This window comes from Chroicocephalus ridibundus, chromosome 6 (genome assembly GCF_963924245.1).
Source record: "Chroicocephalus ridibundus chromosome 6, bChrRid1.1, whole genome shotgun sequence".
Lineage (NCBI taxonomy): Eukaryota > Metazoa > Chordata > Aves > Charadriiformes > Laridae > Chroicocephalus > Chroicocephalus ridibundus.
The window spans coordinates 21,992,928-22,008,578 of record NC_086289.1 but is presented as its reverse complement, the minus strand read 5'-3'; the positions used below and the strand labels follow the sequence as shown (position 1 = coordinate 22,008,578).

Here is a 15,651-nt window from a genome sequence, read left to right as displayed (position 1 = left end):
TGAAATGATATTAAGACAATCTGACTGGCTGTGGTGAAGGGGTATCCCAAATGGCAGCTTGAGACCTGATTCGGGGAGTCTGACGCCTGGCACCATGGAGAAGCAAAATCCACTTCATGATTTCGTACACAGGAATGTATGAATCCACCTGGGTGTCCGTGTGTGTTGAGCCTGCATCCACAGGAGTGTGCCTTGCTGGCTGAGCAGTGTGTGTCACACCTCAAGGGTCCACACTTGTGTGTGTTAATCAGACCGGGTGGGTTTGTCTGGGTGTACCTATGGGTGTTCTGCTTAGAGCAGTGTGGGTGAAAGCAGAGTTATTGGTTTAATGGCCGGCATGCAGGTCCAGGACAATCATAGCATCACAGAATGGTTGAGGTGGAAAGGGACCTCTGGAGGTCATCTTGGCCAACCCCTCCGCTCAAGCTGGGCCACCCAGAGCCAGTGGCCTATGACTGTGTCCAGGCATCCCTGCTGGTCTCCCTGGCTGCGGCTGCAACTGCAAGGAAAGTTATAAGGCTCAGTTAGGCAGCAGTGGCCCTGTCAGTAAATCATTGTGCAGTTCAGGCTTTTTTTCCCCCAGATTGGACTCCATAGAGAATCAGACAGACTGTGCTGAGCTGGTCCCATCTGCACCGAACCTGGACAGCAGCTTTATCTTGCCTTGTAAAACTGCAGAGCTCTGTGACAAAAGAGTTAATCTCTGCCTTTGTTTCTCTTCCTCTCTCTCTTCTCTCTTGCAGCAGGACTGAAAGGCAAGATGAGAGCAGATCCATCAGTGTCAGCTGCTTTCAGCACATCAGCACTTTTGGGGGGTTTATTGGGGACTAGCCCATCAGCAGCGCTTCCAAACTGCAAACATGCTGCAGACAGGCCCCTCCTGCCCAGCAGCCAGGCTGCCTGGGGAAGCAACGCCGGGACCCTGGTGCCATTGGCCAGGGGCTGGGTGATAAATGACTGCGTGAGGCATCTCCATGGCTAGCAAAGTCCAGAGGGTGGGCCAGAGCCAAGCTCCTGGGGAGGCAGCAATGAAACCGTATTAATTTCTGGGCGTGCGTCCATGTGTGTCTGTGTGTCTGTACTGTCTGAAATAATACACTTGACATGAACACACATGCTTCGCTTCCAACACACAGAGTAACACGGAAGAGGGGTGAAAGAGAGAAAACAATCTGATTGACAGGTTAATGAAGCAGTTCATAATAGCAATGTATATTATAACCTTAGAAACAGCTTGTAAATACCCAGTTGCTTTACATGTATAAACAGACTCCCATGCCTAGGTCTATGTATATACATTTGCCTATATATAAAATGTTTGTGCCTGTGTATATGCATGTCTAAAAGGTGCAGGAATGTGTGATCAAGGCTCTGCAGTGAGACCAAAGAATAAACGGGAGCTGGAAAAAAAGGAAGCTTTATTAGCCTGGCAGCTATATATATCCCTTGCCTTTTATTTTACTCCTAGGGTTGGAAGTCTTCCAAAGCAGTGGAGGGACTTAGGAGCACACATCTCACTGACTTGCACTCTTGGTACTCTTGAAAACTCCACCTGAGCTTTGTTTGGTTTTTTTTTAATCCCAGGGTCTTGGGCAGAGCAGCCTCAGCCCATTCACGCAAGGCTGGGAAGTCGTGTTAGTGTGAGGGGAGTGGAGTTTGAACCCATATCTAATCCAGGGTTTTGACTAATTCCTCATCACATTGGTATGTCACTTTGAAAAGCTAGATGTATCTTTTGCTAGGCAGCTATTTGGATGTCTTTCTTTGCTTCTGTAATTGTGTATATCCGTGGGAATTTCCCAGTGTACTCTGGACTGGGGCAATGACTTACACAACAATCCTTTCTCTCTTTTGTGGGACCTATTAGCAAATATAAATAGTGACATACTGAGCTCTTGTGGATGGGCAACAACCCTAGGAGCTGAAAAAGCAAGTTCAGAATGACTAAGGACCTTCATCTTTTCAGTTCATGACTCTGCTTTTACTCGTAAGCCTCAATTTTACAGTAAGATAATTCCCCTGAGTTCTTTTCCTAGCTTTTCTTAGAGGAAAAAAAAAGAAGATTAAGAGATTTCTCATACACACAAAGGACTGTTAAATTTGCCAGTTTCGAGTAAAAGCCAAATGGTATTTCTAAGCGTCACGACTGTGCATGAAAAAATTCGAAGAGCCAAGTGTACTGGGAAGGATCAGAACCAGAAGGTTGATAGAACCCAACGTACAGAATGGAAAGTGGACTTTATCACATTGGAGTCTGGCTCAGACTTGAACTCTTGCAAAAATCCTCATCAAATTCCCCTCCAAAAGTATACAGTTAAGTTCCTGGCCTCAGGTCTTCTGGAAAGAGTTGTGCCAGGTATTTTCTTCCCTGATGTGAATTCCAAGATAAAAATACTTAAGAAGTGGGTGTGCAGCAACTGCTGTTGTGACATGTGTGGCACCATGCAAGGAGTGTAGATGCACATGCGTATCCTGGGCAATGTGCAAATGGCCGTACCTGCAAGTCTTTAGCCACATGTGCCAGTGCTTTTGCTACAGCAGCAAGGGATCCTTTTATTATAAGGCAACTATCACTGGCTTGGTCTAGCTTTTGACCAGAGTTCTTGATGAGCTTGTGATCTGAGGAGCTTACAGGCAAAACAGTCAAGCCAAATATTTGTGTGTTAATCTTACAGCTGTGGAACAGAGGTGACTTGTCCCTGATCACATGCAAAGCTGAAGGCAGAGCTGGGAGTGTGACTCAGATCTCTAGCACGGTAAGCTTGTTCTTTCTGTTTCTGTCTAGACTGGTCAGTTTGCTAAAGCAACACCAGCTGAACATTTGCACAGAAGCTGAATGTCTTAGTCTTTAGGGTCATCATAGCTCTGTAACTGGGAATACTCTGGGTTTGGGTGCAATTTGAACCACTGTCTAAGAATACTGTTCTGCTTAGCACTCCCTGTCCTTCTCTAGGCTCCTTCTTCCTCTGTCCCCTAGGATTAGCATCTGTAGTTGCTCTCTACAAGCATTTTAACCCTTCTCTGTAAGATGGAGGAGAAGAAGTTGACTTAAACCTGGATGGGAGGAGATTAGGGGTGATAGAAGTTTGATTTGTAGCCTAGAGAATTAGCGTCCTTGCATCAGGGACTTGCCCTTAATTCTCCACCAGGGAGGACTGTCAGGTTTGAGCAGACTGATGCTGCTCGTGCAACTCTCTCCCCTGCCCCAGAGAGCAGAGTTGGGGGGTGGGTGTTGGGGGGCAATTAATTTCATGTGGGAGCGGTAGGTTGAGGGGTGGGAGCTGGCAAAGTCTCTCTGTCTTTGGTGGTAAGGAGGGGAGGGTTCTGCACAGCAGTTTAGCTGTCTTCTACCACCCAGGCCAGCCAGCCAGAGCCGGGAGGCCTTCCCAATCAGCGCAGCGGGCTCAGCTTTGCTGCTGTCAGCACTGCTGAGAGCAGAAGCTGGGGATGGGTGAATCCAAATATCCGGATCGCATGGATATTGGCTGGAAACGTTCCACCGTATCCGGGTGGCTGCCTTTGCGTGATATTTATGCTCCTCAGAAAATTAATTATTCCATTCACCAGGCTCTGTGAGCTGGGAGGATTACCTCTCAGTACCTGGAGCTCCTCCTGGGGGTGGTGTGTGTGTGTGTGAGCACGTCTGCCTGCGTGCCTGCTTACTGAGAGGGTGTGTGTGTTGTGGACATAGTTGTGTACAGACAGCAAGAGATTGTGTATGACTGTAGGCACAGAGAATGAGCTGCACGAGTGATGCAGAAATAAGGAAGATGCCTTGCTCTGTGTGTCTGTGGGAGAGGGTGCCCTTGGGATACTGCGTGGCTATGTCTGCATACCAGAGAGAGGAATATTTTCCTCCAGGTGAGGTGAGGTGCGTGCAGGGCCTGGGTAGGTGGCAATGTGTTCCTCGTCTTTGCCTTTATGTGTGTGAGGGGCACACACATGGCCTAGGCTGTGTCCCAATGCTTTTTAGATCTGCCTTCATAAAGGTTGATGTGTGTTTGATGTAAGCCTAAATCTGCCCGTGGTTTCCTGTGTACTTATGCTGAGAACGGGGAAAAAGTTTGTGTGTATACACTGAGTGTTGAAAAGCTGCATATGTGATGGAAGATCTGGTCTCAGCTGGCATCGCAATAGTACCTGTGATTTTGGATGCATTTGATTTTGACTATAGCCCTCCTAAATACAGCTCCAGTTCCTGTCGTCCTGCTTTTACAGCTGATCAACCCCATGTACATCAGTGGGTAACTTAGACCAGCAAGTAAGCAGAAACAAGTCTTGTGATATTTAAAAATAAAACCTCGTACCCCAGTCTGAAAGCTTTCCTAGGATCCTCTGGAGTCACAGGAGGCCTTATCCCATATGGGGCGGTATGGTCTGTGTATGTGCTGGGGTCCGGGTTTTCCAGCTGCAGCAGCAAGGAGCGATCTTTCCTGGAAAGCAAAAGTAGTTAATTGTGGCTTGACTCGGAGAGCTCCCTGATTGGCTCTGCTAGGCAGCACAGCGCTGAATTTCAGGCTCGGGGTATTCTTGGAAATTTGTATTATTAATTGAAACCTTATTAATGGCAAACACAGGATGACATTTTACATGGTTTAGTTATGTTCTGTGAGTCATTGGTACAACGCAGCCTGAGCCACAAGGCAAGGAAGCTCCTGCCGTAACTGATAACACAGAAGCAATAACAGCTCAGTTCCCACTAACTGGTCCTGGGGCGACAGGGACAGTCCTTGCAAATGTCTGATCATCTCCTCTCTGGTGGTCGCTCATCCTGAGGTTAAGGGAAGTCTCAGAGGAAGGCAGACTTAGTCACTGAGGTAATAAGCATGCTGGTTTATTACCAGTGGGCTCAAGAACTTTGACTTCTGGGAATGTCTGGCATTGCCCTTAAAAATAAAAAGGTCTTGAAGTGAGGGAACTGCTGACATCACACTATAAGTCAGTAGCCCCGTGTCTAGAGCAGGAGACATGATGTTACTCTAGATAATGAAAATTTGGGTGCTGGACTATGGCTGGGTTTGCCAGAGTAATGCTTGAGTCCCATTCTCCCATGTTTGAGATGTGAGTCAATCTGGGTCTGGTTTATATGGTAGTAGGGAAAGTATGCATGTTTGGAAGAGAAATGACTATTTCTAATACCCTCCAAAAAAAAGGACTTTTCCTCTGCCCAGCTTCATAGGTGGTCAGTGCCATATATCTAAAAATCAAAGTGAGATTCTTGTTGAAACAAGAACAGAACAAATATCTTGGATTCTAAACATATTTTTAATCAAAGTGCAATTGTCCAATCATTGTGGGGATGTGGCTGCTGTGTTCACCTAGTCCATGAAGGGTACATCTTCTTCAAGCAGATCTCTGAAGACCATCAATCAGAGTTGCATTTGTCTTTCTTTTGACTGTAGGCATGGGCAAAGCTGGCATACTGCTAGCAGAGGCACTCCTGTAAGCCACAGCCATGGATCTGCAGCCTGTTTTGTCTGAGAAGAAACACAGGTTGTACAAAACTCCCAAATACATTAATTAATCCTCCTGGTCCCTTCTTCCCCTCTACTATGTGTGCATCCCATCCTGTCCGACAGAACTCCCTGGGTCTTTCCCAGGCACACTGAGGGTAGTTGAACTCAGTGTTGCCACAGGTGGCTTTCCCTCACGTTGCTGAGGTTCCTCAGGGAGGCACTCGCTCTTCACAAGCTCTGCTTTGGCCCCTAGAAAGGGAGGTGAGAGTTTGGAGCCTTTTGCTGCCAAAGCTTGGCCTTGCATTGGGAAATCCATCCTCTGGGATGGAAGAAGCAAGGGAGGTGATGGAGGCTACCCACCGTCTGGGTCTGTAGAAATAGCAATACATACCTCTCCTTCACAAGAGAAGGCTCAGTTGTGGGTGCCAACTGGACTGTACCTTGTCTGGGACAGCCAAGCGGGGCTTATGGAGCTAAGTATCTGCGCAAACTGATGGGAACTTTCCTTGAGGACCTCCACAGACCTGTCAGATCTATAGATCTGTGGGACACATGTGATCTGTCACCCATATTCAGTGCTGCAATCCCACTCTCCAACTATCAGCTTCATTGATGGCTGGACCTGGGTGCAAATGAAGTCCTCCCTGCAGCTGCTGAGAGTTGCACAGCGGAATATCAACAGCCAAGCTCCTCTGCACTCCCTTGTCCAGCAGCAGAATTATTTCCACAAAGGCATTGCAGGCACTGCGAGGAATTATAGGCCAAGCGCTTAAACTCTTCCACCCTGGTTTAGCAAGAGCCCCACAGCTGTGTATTGTCTGATGCCAACAAATAAACCAGATGGATGACATGGATGGAGACAGGCCAAGCTGGGATGGAAAGCACAGTGTGCCCTCCTGTCTTAATGGGCTTCTGGAAGATGAAGTAGCACAAGCTGGAAAGAGCCTTCAGCTGCAAAGCTCCCTGTGTTGAGGTAATGGGAAACAGGATCTACTGCTTTTTGTGGGGCTTCAGCTGTGGCTGGTGGGATCTCCTCTAATGTTGCAGGAAGAGGGATAGTGCCCTCGGTGCCTACAGGAAGGTGGGACATTTCCAGGCTCCATTGGAGAGAAGAATACAAATCTACAGCTGTAGAGAGCAGTGGGCTTGGGAAGAAAAATCCAGCAGTCAGAGAGAGAGGCATCATAGATCGTATGCATGCTAGAGGATATAACTGCAGTTGCCAGTTCTGGTTAACAGGTTGCAGGAAGATGAAGCCCACCCAGACTGCAAAGGATGCTGATGGGTCAGTGCTTCTGGGAAACATATGCTGCTTTTGCAAGGGACCAGACCTGGTTGTCCCTCCAGTACTTCGATTTGTTACCTGGGTGATGGCAAGTCATAAAACTCAGATCAGACCCTCACTGTGCTAGGTGCTGTATATACAAGTCTAATGAGATTCATGTCCAAAAAGAGCTTTCTCCCGTGATTAAAAGGACATCATTTTATGGATGGGCTGTCACAAAAGGCTGTGGGAAAACCACAAGTGCTTCACTTCACCAGGTGTCTGGGCTCCCCAGAATCCGGCTTCTTTCAAACCCTGAGGTAAGGCAACCTACCCTCGTCTCTGCATCTCCCCGTTGACCATTTAGGCACCCAGGCTTGGTGCTCCCAAATAACAAGTGATCTAAATGATTCATCAATTTCCTGAGTTTGGAGGCTAGAAAATGCCCCAGGACTTTGTATGAATAGAAGACTCGCCAGCAATGACACATGGAGTCCCTATCAGTGCTGAGAACTTAACTTGGCTTTTTCCCAGTCTTATACCTTAGCATGACTGGCTTTCCTCCCAACAGACTAGCTGGGATGTTTCAAAAGGTAGGGGCAGCGTGTCCAGCACTATAGTATGCCTACAGCATGCTTCGGTGTACTTTGAGGTATTCCAGCTTTACTAGGAGATGAGCCTCTCACCACCATGAAACACAAGTTGCTGGAGCCTGTCTCGAAATAAAGGCTTGAACCTCAGTTCAGTACCTCTTCAAGCCAGGCCAAGCTGCTTGCAAGTCTGTTTTGGAAGGGATTGCTGAACACTCCCCTCCGCGTGCTGGAAAATCACCCCTGCTGGTAACAGGTACTGTCCAGACACATTACACTGTGTTTATGGGGTTCAGTGTGGAGAGGTGGATCCAGGATGCGCTTGCCAGGCTGTTTATGGCTGTGGGGAGCATGCCCTTTCTAGGTGTGATCCCCACCTCTGCCATTTGTCCTTCTTTCTCTATTCTGCCATCCCCGGATTGGTTATAGCCCACATGTTACAGTGGCCAACCTGCAAAGAGAGAGCCAGAAAAAGTTAATGTGGAGTTCTGGTCTACTCCCAGGATGCATTTGGGCTGCAGCCCATAATGATATGTATAATTGCGAAGGCCTGCCAAAAAAAGCAGGCTGGATTTAATTGAGTCAACACACTGCTATTAATAATAAAATGGCAGAGACTTTGCTATTAATCACTTGTGCTGGCTTTATCACAGGCAGTCTCGGCTATCTGGCTACCAAACAAGACCTTTAAAAAAAAATGGTGCAGTGGAAAACTTACTAGTGGGAATACACCTGCTAACAAAATAAACCTTGTAAACAAAATGTTCCTTGCAGAAGAATGTACTTTCTGAAGGGGCAGCCTATTTGGGAGGCAAATGGGATTATGTCAAATGCCTGTGTCCTGCAGCAAAGTCCTCCTTTTATAGGAATAGATCACTGGAGGATGCACTTGGCAAATGGTGCATCTTCGGAAAAGGTTATACTTGATAGAGGACTTTGTGTGGGGTGGGAATTCAGGGAGAAATGAATCCTCCAAAGAGCAACATAATTGCTGCAGGAATATAGCACAGCCCAGAGAGGAATGCGTCTGTTACTAGTAAATGGAAAACACTGTATCCGCTGAGGTACTGAACAAAAAAGGGAAATGCAAAATAAATACCACACCTGACACCTAAACTGCAGCTCTCCTTGCAGAGGGTTGGATAAACTGCGGTATATCAGGGTGGGTGGCTGGATGTGGAGCTCTGTAGCCCAAAGTGCACGCTGCCAGCCCTGCATGCAGCACCACTGACGGAATAGGGTCTGGTTGTCTGAAGGGGCACTGAAGTGCTCTTTTTCCTATGACCTGATTTGGCCATGCTGTGAGGTGGAGGAAGGGCTTGGATGGGTCTCCAGCCCTTCCATGCATGCACCATGAGCTGCTCGAGTTCCCTGTGTCCCCCTTTCTGGACTGCACCCCGGTGCCCGGGACTGGTGCTCTTTCCTCACGGCAGTGCAGTAAGAGCATGCTGCATTTTTAAAAGCCCCCCCGGCTGAGGTGGTTATCATAGCAAATGCAGTAACGGCTTTCTTCACTTCTGCTTCTGAGTAGAGCTGCTTGCCATGACTACATCTGGGAAGGGATCATCTAACAAAAAGGTTTGAAACCCAGGAGGAAGGGAATAGGCTCAAAAATGGTCCTTCTGAGCAGGGAACATGGTGTGTCTGTCGTCAGAGACAAAGAATATAGAGCAGGTAGAAAAAACAGTTTTGGTAAAACAGATACATGATGTGGCTTTCAGTGTAAGAGATTGTGAGGCTTAAAAAAAATGACTTTTCCAGCAGATATTTGAAGGGGAGAATCCTCCCCCCGCCTTCCACATCTGAGAACGCCAAAGGAATGGATCTTTTCTTCTCTTGCAAGTTTTCCTGCACGAAGGGATACATTTTCTGTGCACCAATACAAAAAATCTGTGTGCATCTTGCACCAAATAGCCAAACAAAATAAATGATTTAACAGGCTAAAAGGTCTCTTTCTCTTGGCTATGAATTAACAAGGTCCGTAAATGAGTGCAAATGTTATCCCTCAGAAAGAGAGAGAAAAAAGAAAGGAGAAAAAGCAACAACAAAAAAATCCCAGAAAAAAAATTATCCACTTCCTGCTGTTTTCCTTTCCTCCCTATAAAGTGAGTGTCTTATCCTCAGAGAAATTCACTTCATTGTTAGAAATAGCCGAAATTGGCTTGCAACTAGTAAAGATGCCAAGAATTTGCACCTTGCTCTGTGACCTAAAGCAAAAATGACATGAACATTGACAAATTTGACAAGGAAATTTGTGCAAAAAACAACTTCTATTTGGCTAGCCAAGCAGCAAATATGTCGGATGATATGCTTTATTAAGCAATCCATTTTTCAGCAATAGCTGCACCATCTGCAAAGGTTAGTGTGCATCAGGCTTTCCACAGAATTTCATCTGCGTCTGCAGCTAGGTGCAACACACGACCACATTTTTCATGTACATACAATTTTGGATGCAAATAGAATACTTGATGAAAGAGGTGACCTTCCGGACTGACTTCCCCCATGCAGTAAAGTCACAGGCACAGAAGCAGCTGAGAGAAACATATCTCTGCCTGGAGGGAGGGGGGGAGCAGGAGAGAGGAAGGAGGGGGAAAGGGAGAAATAAAAAGAGGAGGAAACTTCAGGAAAAAGTGTTTCCCAAAGAAATGGTTTGGCACATCACGTAGCACTTGTACCAGGGAATGGAAGCTGTTGTGTTGGGTAGCTGCAGTTTTCTCCTGACTGGTACCCATCTCTCCATCTTCTAGTTTTTCTCTTGTTATCTTGTGTTGTACCTGCTACTACGCTATCTAAACATCCTTGTCTTTCATTGCTCGCTCTGTCATGGTTTGCATTCCAGACTTGTCATCTCTTAGGGATGGGCCATTTGCCCTCTTGCTACTATGGCGCCTGCCTAGGGCTGCTGGATCTCCTCCTGAACATCCTTGGCTCTACAGGGTGTATTTTCTAAGCCCAAGGAGGGGAAGCGTTGCTTTCAAATATTAGTTGGACGTATCTGTTTTCTGCCCTTTTTGTTCTTTTTTTTTTTTTTTTTTTTTAAATGCATGATGGTCCTGCCTCCGTGTTTTCCCATATTGTTTTCTAGTGGATGGATATGGTCCTTTTGTGTCCTGCCTGCCCTACATTAGGTGAAATCAACTCTTCTCTAGTCCCCAGTCTTCTTCCCCAAGTGTATGTTGTACACATGGCTCCCTACGCCTCATTGATGGTTGCTGGTTATAAATTCATGTTCTCAATCCCTACTCCGCTTAGCTGAAGTTGGATGCCATCCCAGTGCCTTGCAACTGTCCCTGGTCCAGTGGAAAGTTTAATCTGCCAGTTCACGGCGTGTCGTCCTATGGGGAGAGTTCAGTTCAGTGCAGCTCCGCACTGCACAGAGAGAAGCTCATTAGCAGGACATGGTAGTGTCTGATGACACTATGGTCCAAGAAGGCCTCATTAGGCACAAAATGTTTTTTGCAGCTCTCTGAGATTTCCTAGTAACTTAAGGAATTCAGTAGTTACCGTGGGGGCACAGATGAAATGGGGAGCAAAGATGCGCTCTCCAAGGGCCATCTCCCATCTGTGTCTTTTGGAGGAGCAGATATCGGACAAAGCCTTTGCCTCCTTTTTCGTAGCCTTGGATCCTCGATAGAAAGATGCAGATGGGACCGGCTGGGCCTGGCAGGCACAGTGTCCCCTGGTTGGCTGCTAAGTGGTGTTAAGTGATGAATGTTAAATTTAACAAGGGGACTTACAGATTTACGTAAGGGTTTTACTGCCTGCCAGGTATAAATGATGGAGCAGCTTTGATCTTCAGGGGGATCAGTACTGGAAGTGATTTAAACTAAAGTTAATAAAACTGCTTAAAACTGTACTCTGCAATCCCACAGGCTGGAGAAGCCCTGGTGGTCACTTGACTGCTCTAAGTAAAAATTGTTCACATTTATGAGGGAGATCAAATCCCACCGGCGTTAACTGTGTTTCCAGCTGAATAATAAATGGTGTCTTCCAAGAGTTCTTCAAGTCCTTCCCTACGTATGCCGCAGGTCCCACAACCTGCTGGAGCTACCAAGCTGTGAGCCACAGATGCAAAAGAATGGCGGAGTCTTGGTATTTCTCCGGGCTTTTCTCACTCTCTGTCCACTTCATAATCTCTAAACCAGGTCTGTTCCCTTTGCTCTTTTGTAGCATGTTGGTGCAAGCTAATGTTGGTGCTTTTTTATTCTGCCATCAAGCAGGACTCTTGGTGCAGTTTATCGCTGGAATTTAATGGCCAGCAGTGACAAGTAAATGCCATAAAGATCAACATTTAATTCGCCTCATGGTGCGCTTTGCCACCAATGATCATTAGAAATGGGACATCACATTACAGTTTTTATGAATGGTCCTGTGATGTTGTCTTCCATCCCAATACATACTAATAAAGCTCCCCACAAAGGTGAAAATTATTTTTTTTAATGAAGGGTGTATTTTCTGTCTCCCAGGAATCTCAGCTGCTCCCTACAATATAATCACAGGTATTTCCGATGGGCATTTCCATAATATTCCAAGATGAGACAGTGTGAGCTGTGGTGGACAGGGTGCTTGGATGCTGGTGTAAACAGCAGTTGTGTAACCTGAGCAGATTTGGGTGAGGAAGTGGCTCTTTTGTAACTATCAGAGAAGTTGTTGGGATTTACTGGCATCCCTGTATCAGCCCAGCTCATTAGGTTTGCAAGTGAGACCAAATTCCATCAGTTAATCATGTTCGGAACTGCGAAGCGAACGGGCCTTCCTGGTGTGCCAGGGGGTCGTACTGTCAGCCGGAGTCACCAGGCTCTCCCTCCGTGGACACACAAATGGAAGTCATCCTGCTATTGCCATGGGGTTTTCTAATTCTCCCGCCATTTCCTAGAAACCCTGTAACAGCTACCAGAATGCCTTCTGTCTGCTCGGTAACAAAACAAGTAGCCTTTCATGGGCCTCTCTAGAAATTGGTGATTGGCAGCCAGTGAAATTCAATTAGCAGTAACTCACCACTGGTAGAAAAAAATACTTTTTTTTGCTTTTTATTTCAGCTCGGTGCACAGTTAGCGGTGAAACTCCGCAGCACAACAGTTTGATGAGGCCGCGATCTTGGAAAGATACAAAAAGAGATGGGCTGTTTCAGGTGGATCACAAGGAAATCCTGAATTATAAAGGTACGCTCAGGTCTGGGATGGGATTTGCTCGGCAGAGGAGCCAGCTGGAACCTGCCAGTGACTGGGAGGAAGTCGCATGAAAATCTTGTTACTTGTACCTTGTTATATAATTACCTCTTGCAGAGTTTGTTTTTTTTGCTGAATTACAGTCACTGTTGGGGGCAGGTTATGGGCTTAGACAGACCACGGGCTGGACAGCCTGGTATTTCCTGCATTCTTACTTCCACGGATTCTCTAATAGCCCTGCCGCCTGGCTTTGTCCTGCTATTGTGTCTCACTGCGAGGATGGTCTATGTCCGAGATTGTCGTGGGATTTCTGCAGACAGCTTCTAGTGGTATTTTCAGAGACCCCCGATATGCTCCTCACACTCCTGTAGCGCTTTCTAAATCCCCTGGGGGCTGAGGGTCATCTCTCGCTTCACATGGGATAAATTGATAATGACACAATGAAATCAGTCATGATGAAACGCCTCCATTTTGATTACAATGAGAGGGGATTTTGAATCCATATTTCTGTTGTGGTGTCTCAGGAGCAGGTGTTTTGGCAAAGATTTCCAATGGTATTTTGAAGTCCCCAATCCCATCCCATAAACCCGACACTAGATTCAGCGAACTGTTTTCAGAGGTTTTCTGTGTGTTTCCAGAGAAGTTGTTCATGTTGTGTCTTTTAGTGACCTGTCCATTCACTGTGGCTGGATTTTTGTGGGGCCAAAACTGTTGTGTTAGAGAATGAGGGAAGTGATGCTCGTACTAGATGATCTAATGTGGCTGGAATTTGTTCCTCACCCACTCATTAGTGTGGGTGAAGAAGTAGTTTGGGAAGCATCACTAGATTTATGGTCACTTGCTTGTGGCTCCTAATGCCTGTCTTTCCTTATACTACCTCGTCTGGCTAACGGCTAGTTTCCAGGAGCTTTCTTACTCCTTTGGAAAAGATGCAGCATGTCCCTAGAAGTCTGGGTAAATCAGGCACATCATACCCTGAGACTCCTTTGAACCCAAGCCTCTGCTCCTCTCAGCTCGTTTCTGCTGCCCGGTATCTTGTCCTTGCTGCAGCGTGGTGTTAGAGCACTAAAGTACTCAGACAAGATAAATCAATGGGTGTCTGCTGACGTACACCACTGGAAGATTGGGCCCGGGTCAGGTAGAGAGCAGAGAATCCTCCAACAGAGTCTCTTTTAAAGAAACCACAGGCAGGTATTTCAGTCCAGTTAGCTGGGCATTCAATTATGGCTTTTGCTACAGAGTAAAACCAGTTTTTCCAAAGGACACCGGTAGCAGCCTCTTAAAAAAGGAATTGTGGCCCCTCCCCGGTGACCTTTCCTTGTCAAATGCTACATGCTGTGATGTTCCTACACAATAGAGAACACTCTGGTCTCTGTGTACTTGGCAAAGGAAGAAATGGCTTTTTTAATCTCATTGCATGAATTATTGGCAAAACGTTTGAAGTGGCTCCAAGATTTCTCTCTGACTGACTTGCATTTTCTCAGGAGATTTGTGTAGTTTGGGAGTTTGGAACGTGTAACTGAGTAACTTGGAGAAAGCATTTGCTACCCTTTGAAAGGCTGCTATGTCCTTGCAGAAAACCCACTTCGTCTGCTGCATCAACACCTCTTTGCAGAGGACGAGGCTTGTTGGGCGTGACGTGCTGTGTCCGCTCGAAGGATACTCGCCCCTTCTGCTGCCCGGCCTGGCCCTTGGTGCAGGTGTCACCTGGAGACACTGCCTCCTGCAGACACTGCTGTGGCATCGCCCCCAGCCCAGCCGCGGACACAGGAGCAGGGCTCTGCCGTGCCATGCCTTGGGCAAATATAAGCGCTCGCCAACACTAGCCCTGAGTAGTCTACAGAGGCGGGGCACGGAAACACAGGCAGCAGCGTGGGGTCACGTATTGAGGAAGTGCCGGACCTGGGATTAAGACCTGTGCTCCTGCCGCTGCAGCCTCGTCAGCCCTGAGGTGTGGGGAGGGCCACCTCGTGTTGGTAGCCAGCCCTTTTCTCTTTGCGTACCACTGCCCAGGTCTTGCTGGCATGGCTCTGCTGTGGGCCAAGTGTTCCTCCAGGGATCCAATGCAGGCCACGTCCACCCGCTTGGCTGGAGCATCCCTCTGGCTTCCTGCTGACCATGGTGAGCGAAGGGTTGTCACCTCCTAGGGATGGCCACCTCCCCTCCTTCAGTGCTAGGCTTTTTTTTGCAAGATCAAAGTGGAGGTAGTGTGCCAGAACCTGCCAAACTGCTGCTGGGGAGACTGACGGGGAGTGACAGAGCCTGAAACTGTCTGGCAGATTGTTTGTTTAATGGGGGAAAATGTTTTCCTGACACTGTAGAGCACTTTGAATCGCAAACGATGTCAATAACACACATTCACCTGTTCCTACCACGGAGTTCTTCTCCCTCCTACGCTGTCCCTTTAGTAGGGGACTCCATTAGTGCCCAGACTGCCGCCAGCCAAACGCCGCCAGCGCGTGGCTGATTTGCCAATCAGGGCCGGCAGCTCGAGAGTGACCATGCCGCGGGGGCAGTGATCCCTACCGAGCCGCCGGGGCAGCAGCGCTGGGAGAAGAGGAGAGGGGATCACAATGGTTTCATTCTTCACCGCGCTCCCCCCGGCCCCTCCAGCCTGCCCCAGCGGCCGGCCCAGCCTCAAAGTCCTCCCTTCAACTTCGATTCCCTGGGCCTGCAAAGTGGAAAATGAATTGGATCTGAGCCATGTGCTACCCTGCTGTCACCTGGTGTCATTTTTATTTTTCAGGCTGAAATGGCCCCAGAATATTGGCAGCTCTGAAATCGTAAGGATATCTAATCGGATGATTTATGCCGGGAGGGATTTGACTGGGAGCCAGGAATCGGTAGTCACATCCTCTTCCTCCCTAGCCCAGGAAGGAGCTCCCACTTTTGGTGGGGGTTCTGGGGTGTCGTTTGCTTTGCGCCTGCGGTGGTCCCCTCCTCGCCCCTGTGCCGACCGCCGCAGAGCCGCCAGCTCAGCTCCTGCCTCCCCAAGCCGGTAAATAATTAGCTCCCCCTTCCCATCTCTGGAATGCGTACATAAACAGCATAGCCTACCTATGGCTACTTGGCTTGCTGTTAAGTCCTAAATAAAGCTAAAAAAGGATTAATAGCCCTTTGTGATACAACATTAAAAAAAAAAAAAAAAAAAAGGATTAGAAGGCAGTTTGTCT

At 47.5% G+C, this 15,651-nt stretch overlaps 1 long non-coding RNA gene across 1 annotated transcript in view; it reads left to right on the top strand.

Moving 5' to 3' along the window:
• Nucleotides 1–2,672: 2,672 nt before the first annotated feature.
• LOC134516945 (uncharacterized) overlaps nt 2,673–15,651 on the top strand; it is an 18,240-nt gene continuing 5,261 nt past the window's right edge. The window contains exons 1-2 of the long non-coding RNA XR_010071503.1: nt 2,673–2,756; nt 12,350–12,472. This is a non-coding gene — a long non-coding RNA (uncharacterized LOC134516945). The remainder of the gene's footprint in view (nt 2,757–12,349; nt 12,473–15,651) is intronic.